This window comes from Triticum urartu, chromosome 6A (assembly GCF_056163025.1).
Source record: "Triticum urartu cultivar PI428250 chromosome 6A, HENAU_Tu73, whole genome shotgun sequence".
NCBI classification, from domain to species: domain Eukaryota; kingdom Viridiplantae; phylum Streptophyta; class Magnoliopsida; order Poales; family Poaceae; genus Triticum; species Triticum urartu.
The window spans coordinates 414236598-414247102 of record NC_141878.1 but is presented as its reverse complement, the minus strand read 5'-3'; positions in this window follow the sequence as shown (position 1 = coordinate 414247102).

The window sequence follows — 10505 nt, the reverse complement described above, 5'->3', positions numbered from 1 at the left end:
GCAATCTCGCACCCTCGCGATCAAGACTATTTAAGCTTATAGGAAGGGTAAGGTAAAATAAGTGGAGCTGCAGCAAGCGACTAGCATATATGGTGGCTAACTTATACGCAAAGGAGAGCGAGAAGAGGAGGCAAAGCGCGAGCGAGAATCTAGAAGAACGACCTGCGCAAGCATAACTCCAACACCGTGTCCACTTCCCGGACTCCGCCGGAAAGGGGCCATCACGGTAACACACTCAGTTGATTCATTTTAATTAAATTAAGGTTTAAGTTATCTACAACCGGACATTAACAAATTCCCATCTGCCCATAACCGCGGGCACGGCTTTCGAAAGTTCAATCCCTGTAGGGGAGTCCCAACTTAGCCCATGACAAGCTCTCACGGTCAACGAAGGAATAGACCTCCTCCCAAGACGTTCCGATCAGACTCGGTATCTCGGTAACTCAAGACACTTCGACAGGTTAAAACAAGACCAGCAACACCGCCCGAATGTGCCGACAAATCCTGATAGGAGCTGCACATATCTCTTTCTCAGGGCACACTCAGATTGTCTAAACTTCCGGTAGGCCAGCCCAGAGTTGCCCCTAGTAGCCACCGGCGGCTGACGGTTTGGACCAACACTCAGAGGAGCACTGGCCCGGGGGGGTTAAAATAAGATGACCCTTGAGTCTGCAGAACCCAAGGGAAAGGGAAAGGCTGGGTGGCAAATGGTAAAACCAAGGTTGGGCATTGCTGGACAAGCTTTAATCAAGGCGAAATATCAAGGGGTTCCCATTATAACCCAACAGCGTAAGGAACGCAAAATCCGGGAACATAACACCGATATGACGGAAACTAGGGCGGCAAGAGTGGAACAAAACACTAGGCGAGAGGCCGAGCCTTCCACTCTTTACCAAGTGTATAGATGCATTAAGATAACATGGCAATATAATGATATCCCAACAAGTAAATAAAAGATGTTCCAACAAGGAACGGCCTCCAATCTTCACCTGCAACTAGCAACGCTATAAGAGGGGCTGAGCAAAGCGGTAACATAGCCAATCAACGGTTTGCTAGGACATGGTGGGTTAGAGTTTCAACATGGCAATTGGGAGGCTGACAAGCAAAAGGTAGGCATCGTAGCATTGGCATAGCAAGAGCGAGCAAACTAGCATAGCAAAGATAGTAGTGATTTCGAGGGTATGATCATCTTGCCTGCACAGTTGTCAGAGTTGACTGGATCCTCACAAGCAAACTCAACGGGCTCCTCGGTAGCGAACTCGTCTCCCGGCTCTACCCAAACAAGACAAACAAGCAACAAGGATACAATCAACCACGTGCAAGACCAAGCAATAAGATGAAATGATGATATGCTATGCGGGATGCGATGCGGGATGCAAAATGCAAGATATGACAGGAAATGCATGAACCTGGCCCCAACTTGGAAAACCAAGGGTGCCACTGGAAATAGGGGATGAAATCGCTTGAAAACGATATAAAGAACGCCGGAATCGGAGTTACGGTTTGGAAATGGCAAGCGTTTTAAGAATGACACCGGTCTGCGATTTACAGCAAGTAGGCACCTAAATGCAATGAGATGAACATGCTACAGCCACCAAACATGACAAAAAAATACATGGAAGGGATGCACACAAGATGCTTAACAAAAGACTAGCACTGAGCCACGGCCAATTCATCCATTAAGAGGTTCAAACAAGCATGGCAAAAACGCAAATGCAAAACAGATTCCAGACTTAGTGAAATTAACACTTATCTGAAATTTCAGATCACGAAGCCCTCTTCGGAGCAGCAAAACAACATGAAACAAGACCTTATTAAGACAAGTAAGAACATGGCATGGAGCTACTCAACAAGTTTAACAAAAGTCCCAAAATGACCTGGGGCCAAAAGGGATCACAAAATATACTAACGGGCACACGAACATAGCTAAAACACAATCAGTTTTCAGACTTAGTGAAAACTGAGACATGCTAAAATATAACTCACGAAGGCATGTAAACGAGCTCGATGCACTCACCACGGTGCAAGTCATGGCAAGGAAAGCATACATCCATTAAGAAGGCACAAAATACAAGCTATACATGGCAAGAACAATGGCATAGCATGCACGGATCAACTACAATAACATTGGCAAAATCGCAAACGAGTTGACGATCTGCCCAGATTCACCACGAAGCAAAAGTAGAGCTCGATTGACTCAAGCTATGGTGCTCCATAATTGCAAACAAAGACATGGATGGATAGAGCATAACATGATTAACAAAACTCCCTTACTGATCATCCTCAAAAGAGGCACGGATCACTAGGAAACAAGCTGAACATATGGCATCATGAACTAAATAATCCCAGACAGTGAAAACAACTAAGTCCCTGAAAACAGATTTACCGGGTGCCTCACTTTGCAAGCTTTCACAAGTCACCACACACATCCTAAAAATGCATGGGTTGCACCTCTGGAAAGAATACAAAATGCTTAACAAAACATATGAAGGACTCACAGGCATAGCATGCACACAATAATCATGGCAAAAATGACAAAAGTCTAAGATGAACTAGCAGATCTGACAATTAACTCACGAAGCCTCCTTCTAACAGCATTTTGGGCACCAAGATGAACTCAAATGAAAATGATACAATGGAATGAAATGATTTACTCGTCGATACGAACATTTTGATATACTATGTGCCCAAATCGGAGCTACGGATGCAAAGTTACGGGGCCTCGAACATGTGCATATGAAGTAAAAATTCTGGGGACTTAGACGAAATTTCAACCTCTCTCTCAGATCTAGGGCTTGCACGGATACCGAGGCGCGGCCGGGCACTGTAGCTGTTCGTCGGGAAGAAGAAACGCAGCAAGCCGACGGGAGGAGGTGGTGGCCGGCGGCCGGATCTAGCCGGGCCAGGGTCGCCGGACGACGAGGCGGCCGCGGCGGCTGCGCGGGGCAGCTCGGCCTGCAGCGGCGGGGGCGCGCCGGCGGGGCGGAGCAGGCGGCGGCGCGGGGCGGAGCAGGCGGCGGCGCGGGACGGAGCAGGCGGCGGCGCGGGACCTCGGGCGCGCGCTGGCGAGTGGCCCGGTCGGGCGCGGGAGCGGGCCCGCCTCGGGCCTGGGCGGGCCGGCGGGAGCGGCGGCGGGGAAGTGGTCCGCCCGACACGTGGCGGCGCTGGATTGGCTGCGGCGATGCGTCCGGTCGGATCGGACGTGTCCGGCCGGCGCGGGGATCCTTTTTAGGGTTTCGTGGGAGGAGGAGATCCGAAAAACGGGGGGTGTATTTATAGGCATAAGTGGAGCTAGGAGAGTCCAAATGAGGTGCGGTTTTCGGCCACGCGATCGTGATCGAACGCTCTAGGACATGGAGCAGAGTTTGGTGGGTTTTGGGCCAAATTGGAGGGGTGTTGGGCTGCAACACACACGAGGCCTTTCCGGTCCCTCGGTTAACCGTTGGAGTATCAAACGAAGTCCAAATGATACGAAACTTGACAGGCGGTCTACCGGTAGTAAACCAAGGCCGCTTAGAAAGTCTCGGTCCAATCCGGAAATGTTTAAACCCCACACACGAAAGAAAGCTAGAAATGGCCACCGGAGGAGAACGAAGCGCTGGAATGCAAAACGGACAACGGGGAAAATGCTCGAATGCATGAGATGAACACGTATGCAAATGCAATGCACATGATGACATGATATGAGATGCATGAAAACGAAAACAACACACGGAGACAAAGACCCGAACCTGAGAAATAAATATAACTTAACGTCGGAAACGGCAAGAGTTGGAGTACAAATAGGGAAAGTTACATCCGGGGTGTTACACACGCGCCTCCCCACGCCGCGCCACGCGCGGGAATCGTGGGAAGCGCAGCGCGCGAAGAATCTTACCGCGGTAAAAACCGCCCCGCCTGCCCGCGCACCGTTTTTGGGCCTAGCCCAACAACGCGTTGCGCTTATGTGTGGCCCAGGCCCCGGGGGCTCATGTCGGTGTACAAAAAGAGGGGTACACTTTTTGTACCCCTATAACTATTCGGGCAGTCTGAGCCGCGGATACCACCACACCAAGCAAGGCAAGGGAGGTGAGCCAGGGTCAGACCGAAGCTCAAGAGAACTAGAACGACGCCAAGGCCAAGACCACGAAGAGCAAAGGGGACGAAGCGGACTCCCCCGGCAAGATCCTTGCCGGGAGACAGTTCTAGCAGCCCCGGCAAGACCCTTGCCGCGGCGACTCGTCCCGCGCCTACGGAGCAAATCACCCTTGAGTCCACTGCCCCCAAAGGGCAAGGATTCGGGAGACATCCCCGTGGTGGCATGCAGATCTTTGTGAAGACATTCAAGATCAGATACGCACTAAGGAGATGACAACCCTTGGCGGGATCCCAGCCGAGGAAGACCACAAGGCCCCCGACAAGCGCCTTGCCGGGGATGACAGCAGACGCCCCAGCAAGGCCCTTGCCGAGGACACCCGCAGGGCCACCATCAGGCCCACGCCGACTAAACCTCCACCACCGCATGCATGCAGCTGCCGACCCAACCAGCTGGGCAGGCACCTACGTGGCGGCATGTAGAACTTTGTGAAGACCCACCACTGTGCCACCTCAGCTGCCTGCCTACCTATGTGGCATCGCAGGCGTCGCTGGCCAGGGCACGTGTCAACACAAGAAGGAGCGGCGACGAACGAGACAGGTTTCTCCCCCGCCCCCGATAAAGCAAGGACACCTAAGCAAGACGCATTAAATGCGCCTTGTCATGTGATGCGAGGGATAACCTTGCATCACTGTACCCTTTCCACCTCCTGTGTGCCACTGTGGCAACCCCTTTTTTCTATAAAAGGAGGCCCGAGGCGATCAGAGGAAGGATTTGGCTTTTTGGAGCTCCTCACGCCCCATAGGTAGCTCAAGAACACAGATATACAATCCACCAAAGCAGGAGTAGGGTTTTACGCATCCTCGCGGCCCGAACCTGGATAAATGAACCGTTTGCTATCTATTTGATCCGCTCTTCTCATGACCCCGCACCCCGCTAATCACAATAGGGATTCTTGTGATCCCATAGGTGTCGTTCGCACCGACAAACGTATCTATATTATTTGGTTGTTCCATGCTATTATATTAACAACCTTGGATGTTTTATATGCATTTATATGCTATTTTATATGATTTTTGGGACTAACCTATTAACCTAGAGCCTAGTGCCAATTTCTGTTTTTTCCTTGTTTTAGAGTATCGCAGAAAAGGAAAATCAAACGGAGTCCAATTGACCTGAAACTTCACGGAACTTATTTTTGGAACGGAAGCAATCCAGGAGACTTGGAGTAGACGTCAGGGAAGCTTCGAGGGAGGCACGAGGCAGGGAGGCGCGTCCTATCCCCTGGGCACGCCCCCACCCTCATGGGCCCCTCGTGGCTCACCTGACCGACTTCTTTCGCCTATATATGTCCATATACCCTAAAACCATCGGAGAATAGAATAGATCGGGAGTTCCGCCGCCAGAAGCCTCCGTAGCCACCGAAAACTAATCTAGACCCGTTTCGGCACCCTGCCGGAGGGGGGAATCCCTCTCCGGTGGCCATCTTCATCATCCCGGTGCTCTCCATGACGAGGAGGGAGTAGTTCTCCCTCGGGGCTGAGGGTATGTACCAGTAGCTATGTGTTTGATCTCTCTCTCTCTCTCGTGTTCTTGAGGTGGTACGATCTTGATGTATCGCAAGCTTTGCTATTATAGTTGGATCTTATGATGTTTCTCCCCCTCTACTCTCTTGTAATGGATTGAGTTTTCCCTTTGAAGTTATCTTATTGGATTGAGTCTTTAAGGATTTGAGAACACTTGATGTATGTCTTGAACATGCTTATCTGTGGTGACAATGGGATATCATGTGATCCACTTGATGCATGTTTTGGTGATCAACTTGCGAGTTCCGTGACCTCGTGAACTTATGCATAGGGGTTGGCACACGTTTTCGTCTTGAATCTCCGGTAGAAACTTTGGGGCACTCTTTGAAGTTCTTTGTGTTGGTTGAATAGATGAATCTGAGATTGTGTGATGCATATCGTATAATCATACCCATGGATACTTGAGGTGACATTGGAGTATCTAGGTGACATTAGGGTTTTGGTTGATTTGTGTCTTAAGGTGTTATTCTAATACGAACTCTATGATAGATTGAACGGAAAGAATAGCTTCATGTTATTTTACTACAGACTCTTGAATAGATCGATCAGAAAGAATAACTTTGAGGTGGTTTCGTACCCTACAATAATCTCTGCGTTTGTTCTTCGCTATTAGTGAATTTGGAGTGACTTTTTGTTGCATGTTGAGGGATGGTTATATGTTCCAATTATGTTATTATTGTTGAGGGAACTTGCAATAGTGAAAGTATGAACCCTAGGCCTTGTTTCAATGCATTGCAATACCGTTTGTGCTCACTTTTATCATTAGTTACCTTGCTGTCTTTATATTTTTAGATTACAAAAACCTTTATCTACCATCCATATTGCACTTGTATGACCATCTCTTCGCCGAACTAGTGTACCTATACAATTTACCATTGTATTGGGTGTGTTGGGGACACAAGAGACTCTTTGTTATTTGGTTGCAGGGTTGTTTGAGAGAGACCATCTTCATCCTACGCCTCCCACGGATTGATAAACCTTAGGTCATCCACTTGAGGGAAATTTGCTATTGTCCTACAAACCTCTACACTTGGAGGCCCAAAAACGTCTATAAGAAGAAGGTTGTGTAGTAGACATCATGCTGTCGTAGAAGTGTTCCATGACATTACCAAAATTATCATCACGGAAGTGTCCACTTCCATGACGATAAATGGCACGTCATGGAAGTGTTTTCGTCAAGGGTAACTGACACGTGGAATCCACCATAACAGTTTGTCGTTAAGCTATCGGGTCCGGTTTTGGATCCGATAACCCGTTAAAAACCCAGACCAATGGGGATTTTCCATGTGTAAAATTCTCATTGGCCATAGGAAACATGTGTTGGCTCACCTTTGGGACAGATGGCATCCACTCATTGGACAGGAGGCGCCTATGATACATCGACACGTGGCACGACCCAACAGAGGCCCATCCTGGTTAAAAGGCCGGCCCATTTGACTTCGTCAAAAGGTAACAAGTCGACCCACGGAAAGCCTGTTAACGGCCTGTTCATATATAGCCCGTTTACGGCCTATCAGAATTAAGCCTAGTAGCTTCATCTGGGCCGTCCAATATGGTTCTAGCCCGCTGTAACTTCCGGCCCATGTATGGCCCATGATGTCTTTCGGCCCATATGAGGCCCTTTGTAACTCTGGGCCCATTAAAGGCCGAGATGGAACTGGCCCATAATGAATAGTGCATCACTTTATACCCATTAATGGCCCATTTTTCCTTCAGCCATTTCCAGCCCGTGTTAACTTTCGGCCTTCTAAGGGCTCTTTTATTCTTGGGCTCATTTCTAGAATTCGGTTAGTTACGGTCCGTTACTGGCCTGTTCCGTTTGTAGGCCAAATTCAGCCTGTGGTTACATTCGGCCCGTTTGTGGCCCGTTAACCCGTTGGGCTATTTTCATAACATTATCAAATACGGCCTATTAATGGCCCATTATGATCCACGAATAGTACGGCCCATGTGTTGGCGAAATGATTATACGCCCCGTAGAAGGCCCATGGATCCTACGGCCCGTAGAAGACCAATGGATCCTATGGCCCGTAGAAAGCCCATGGATCATACGCCCCGTAGAAGGCCCATGGATCATACGGCCCATAGAAAGTCCATGGATCCTACGGCCCATAGAAGGCCCATGGATCCTACGGCCCGTAGAAGGCCCATGGATCCTACGGCCCGTAGAAAGCCCATGGATCCTATGTCCCGCAGGAGGCCCATGGTTACAACAGTTCGTGTGTTGCCATGATTATTGTGGCCTAGTTACCAAAAATAGGTTATTGTGGCCACTAGAAAAATGTGGAAAAAGAACTGCAGTGACTACAAGCAAACAAGTAAACAAGACAATAAGGAAATAAATAAGCAAGCAACTAACGCTAGCCTATTACAGCTATCACACATATTACATCCACTGGGCATCAAAGTTCTCCACCAGTGCAAATATAGGGAACAAAGCAGCATATTACATACACTGGCCGTCAAAATTGGCCACCAGTGCAAATAAAGGCGCCAGAAAAACAAGTCCATAACTGAAACAACTTCAGAAGAGCTCAAGAAACGTTATCCTGGGATCCACCATGCTGGCAATAAGCTTAGCAAGCTTATTAGCTTTGTCCTGTTTGGCGCTAAAATCCTCCAACGCTTGCTGTTGCACCAGAAAGTATGCATTTGAATGCTATAGGGACTTCCGCAGTCCTTCCGCTTCTTGTCGCAGCACAACTGATCGATGTCTTTCAGCTTGTAGTTGAGACTCAAGAAACTGAATTGATTCAGACAGTGAGTTTGAATAGCTTGTGCAAGCGGCAGCGGCCAGTAACTCGAACAGTAAACCAAGACAGGACTTTGCGGTTGTCTCACTGTCTTCAAGATGGTTTTCCTTAGCTGTTTTATCAGCTTTGTTAGAGACCAACAAGGATGTATCACTATCCTGAACCTTATCTGCATTACTTCCTTTACCATTGCTTAATAAGGCACTCTTCCCCAATATTTTGTCAGCATTCTAAAAGAAGAAAACAAGCAGACACATAATAGGTTTAGCATGTACTAGTATATGAAACTCATTTCGGTGGACTAGTTCATTAGTAAGGTGGACAAGATTAAACTACCAAGTCTTCTATTGCCAAGTAGTACATTATAAAAGCATAAAACAAAGATATATCTATGTCCTATGGTCACTGCATTGTCTCGCCAAATCAAAATAGAGACATGGTTCAAATCATATCAGTTCAAGAGAAAGCATCACTGAAAGAATACAAAGCGTGGGAAACTACATGACACAACAAGATTTTAGATGTGTGCCACGGGTCTACATGTACAACAACACTATTGGCCCCGTTGTGATGCTAGCAATGTGCATGATATGAGAAGTCAACTGTATACACAATTGAAATTGAAATCAACAGAGCTATTTATAAGAGCAAACCTGTTAAGGAAACATGCATAAACATACCTGTTGTGCCATTGGAGTTTCCATTGGATTGTTCAATTTAAAAATAAGTTTGTATGAGTAAATATAGTGATACAAGAGCAAAGCAGTATGCACGATAGAAATGGAATCTTAAATGAGAACAGTTGTTCTTTAGGTTGAAGCACTTGTTCTACATGAACAGAGTACAGTAAGGCGCAAGCATATAGTACTTAAAATAAAATGAGCTCATAGACCTTACCACATTCTTGGTTCGGGACCAGTACAGAACAAGGCATTCCCAGTCATCGTCCAGTAAATGTGACTCAGGAGAACCTAAGGGAATTTGATGAGTTTCTTTGACAGTGAAGTACGTTTTCTTCAAGTAATTTCGATACTGCCACCAAGCATTCTTGAAGATAGTAGAGGTATTAACACAGGTTACCTCATCCCGAGTTTCCAAACCGGTCCTTCTCTATAGAGAAAAATGGGAAAATTTGTTGTATTATAACCATCATGGATGTAGAATGTATGGGACAAAGCAAAGTAATTGCCATGAATAACATTACTTACACATAACTCCTGGACAAACACCTGCAGCAGGCATTTTCCTTCGTCTTCAGTATAATATTTCCATGATGGGAAGATACGCACATAGGATTTAACAACATCAAATGCAATAGATGCTAAACTATGAATGGTTGGTTGTGCTTCCTCCATAGTAATAGGTGTACTAATTGGTGGAGTTGGGGTTCGCCGTGGTAGTACTGACGCTTTGGGCACTGGAGCTGCCTTACTAACTGCTTTTGTTTGGGAGCTCTATGGTGGAGATGGTGATGTGTCAACATGAACAGGGTTACTATTTGCTGGGGTTGTGGTTAGATTGGGTGAAGCTAGTTCTCTGTCCATCGCAGTAGGGGTAAAATCTGTGAGAGTCTGGGTTATGTGTGGTAGGACTGGTTCTCGTGCATGTACAACCGGGGTGCTATCTCCACCAAGATGTAGCACTGTTTTATTTGAAGACCGTGTTTTTACTCCGCTGGATACTGCCATCACCCGCTCCAATTCAAATGGCTGATAAACAGGAAACACAGTTGAATGTATAGACATTGTATGAGAGACAGATGCAATAGATAGTGTGGAAAAAAGAGGGCATGAAATAGTTGACATGTATATTGTTTAACTAAAATGAATAGCATGACATAATTTCACATATATGATGTCTATCTAAACTGGATAGCATAGCATAACATAGTTCAAAGATATGATGACTAACTAAACATGATCGCATGACATAATTCACATACATGTTATCTAAGTAATTAGGATCACATGATTTAATTCACATATGTGATTTATATGCTAAGCAAAGGGCATTCACATATATGATGTCTGAACTAAGAACATGGTGTTGAATATTGTGTATATGATGTCTAAACTATGCAATGCAAGACAC